Raw genomic sequence first — 2615 nt, 5'->3', positions numbered from 1 at the left:
CATCTCACTATGCAGCTTGGACTTGTGATCCTCCTGTTTTCAGCTTCCCTGGTGCTGGGATTACAGGTGTGCGCCACCATGCCCAGACAGGATTTTGGTCCCTGGCTTAGCACACTCGGTGGGGGGGGGGGCAGTGCAGCATGTGGCACCAGGAATCAAACCCCCACTTGTATAATTAAGTCTATTATTAATATATCCTCAAGAATAAGTTTAAAAAGCATCTACAGTTCCTGTATTTGTGAATATCTGTTACATACACTCAAAAAGTGCTCACAGGGATCAGGGAGATGGCTCAGTAGAATAAGCGCTTCCCTGGCAAGCGCAAGGGTCTGAGTTCAATTCTCGGTTCCGCAAAAAAAAAAAAAAAAGTGCTCACATATGCTATGCTATGACTATAACCTGATAGCATAATAAACTGATTCGTATGTTGTATATTGACTACAATATACTACTACATATAACAATGTGAGTCTTACCTTAGGGACCTATATATACATTACAAAAAGAAACTTAATGGATTGTATGTGCTGCTTCATGACAAGCAAGACCAGCTTAAAACTACTAAATTTACTGGATAGAGTCTTTTAAAGTATTCCAACTTTGAAAGTATACTGACCTATGCTAGAACATGAATGTGTTAGTACATTAACATGAACTACATTGTTGTAAATTATATGTCAAGTCTGTCTCTGTATTAGCTCTTTCATTTTGGACAAACTAACTTCAGACTTTATCTTATTTGTAAAACATAGACAGTTATTTTGCAAAGCTGTGGGGATTACTGACCACATATGCAAAGATCCTGGCATGTAGTAGACACATACAGTGCAGCTATTACAGAACAGTAAAAGTTAACAGAATTTCAGGAAGACTAGATAAAGATCAGAAAGTGATAGAAACTAACAAAATTTCTGAGGAAAAAGATCACCTATTCAAATGTGGAGATCCCCAGCTTAAAAAAAAAAAAAAAAATCCTTCTCAAATGTGGAGAATACAACATACCCTTAGGTTTAGTTTTGGGAAAAATAAAACAATTTATTCTTTTATATGAGTGGTAGTATAAAATGTAACTTTATATTAAAGGTTGAATTGCGCAAATAACCTTGTTTTAATATTTGTAAAGGAGTTGATAAATGATTAAAGATTAGCACAGGTAGAACATAAGGAAAACAATTACAATTTAAAATAAAACAGTATAAAAACAGGTAAATAAGTGATTTCATTTTAAGGTACTCAAGAACTATCAGTACCACACACTTAGAACAAATCAAGTTAAGTCTGTCATATTTTACTTTTTTTTTTTTTTTTTTTTTTTTCGGAACTGGGGGTTGAACTCAGGCCCTTGCACTTGCTAGGCAAGCACTTACTCTACTGAGCCATCTCTCCGGCCCTATATTTCACTTCTTTACAAATGAGAAAACTGGATGTAGGACAGACTTTTTTATTTTTTTAGGGAAGGGTCTACAGGGTGTTCAGGGTCTCACTACTAGATCAGACTCATAGTGATCTGCATCTGCCTGTTTATAGCCTCCCAAGAGCTGGGATCACAGGCACGCGCCATGATGCACAGTCTCAATTGCTGTCTCAGCGCTCCCCAGGGGCAAGGTCGGCACAGCAGGCCCAGGGGTCGAGCCCCCAGGCCCTGCACCTGCTTGCAGGCGCTTTATTCTGCTTAGCTATCGGGCCGGCCCCCGATTAATTTCTGAATATTTTCTGTGGATTACAAATGGTAAGACTGTGATTTAAATCCAGAAGTCTGATCTCAAAGCCCAGATTTCTAACCTGACAACCTTAAACTATTAAAATTATTTTTCAATGGGTAGGAAAACAATTTTACATAATTTCCAGGAAGGTTAAGCAAGATAGTGCATATATAGTTCTTAGCATAGTGCCTGGCATTCTAACTGCTTAATTACTTCATTATTTCCATTAAAGAATTTTACATCTGAATGAATACTTTCTGTGGAAAATGAACCTAGTAATTATTGGCACAGAAAGTTAATAGATGCTATTTATGATCAGTATTATTTGCCTCTTGGTCCACAACATATATGCCAAATTTCTAAGGTCAAAGCACTAAACAATGTACTTGGCTGCCTCTATCTCCAAGCTAATACAGTGCTGAGTATGAGAAAGAACCTACTTTTAAAACATATTAAATACATTTACAGGCTGTGTTATATATGAAAGGAAACATTTTACTTTTGCATTTACAAATAATATTTAGGGTGTTCATAAAATAACTACCTTCTGAGGAACTAAAATATTTTCTTTCAGATCACTTCACAGCCTGGGAAGGAGAGGAGAATTTAAAATAACTTTTTAAAGGACACTGAGCTAAAAAAAAAAAAAAAATACCTAAAGTAATGGCAAAAACTGGATAATCTATTCTACTCAAAGATTCAGAAAGACAGATCTAGTAATCATAAATCCTATCTATATGACAATGCGAATTTTGCACAATATCAAGGCTGAGGTTAGAATGAAGGTAGATTAGATACTACCCTATATATTCATTACCACTCTAGATTATTTTTGGCCTTGACAGTATATAAGCTATTTTGTGTGTGTGTGTGTGTGTGTGTGTGTGTGTGTGTGTGTGTGTGTGTGTGTGT

General features: G+C 36.2%; 1 protein-coding gene across 8 annotated transcripts in view; it reads right to left on the bottom strand.

Annotated features, from left to right (window-relative positions):
- The window catches only part of Ralgapa1 (Ral GTPase activating protein catalytic alpha subunit 1), a 263481-nt gene that overhangs the window by 4455 nt on the left and 256411 nt on the right, over positions 1 to 2615 (bottom strand). The window contains exon 42 of one of the 8 annotated variants that reach the window (XM_023721855.1): positions 549 to 551. The exons of the other annotated variants lie outside the window; for them this stretch is intronic. The gene's annotated coding sequence lies outside the window, so the exon portion shown is untranslated. The remainder of the gene's footprint in view (positions 1 to 548; positions 552 to 2615) is intronic. 8 annotated transcript variants of the gene reach the window in all.

Source organism: Octodon degus, unplaced genomic scaffold, assembly GCF_000260255.1.
Source record: "Octodon degus isolate 3935 unplaced genomic scaffold, OctDeg1.0 scaffold00086, whole genome shotgun sequence".
Classification (NCBI taxonomy): Eukaryota; Metazoa; Chordata; class Mammalia; order Rodentia; family Octodontidae; genus Octodon; species Octodon degus.
The sequence above is the reverse complement of the archived record's forward strand: the minus strand, read 5'-3'. Positions and strand labels throughout refer to the sequence as shown.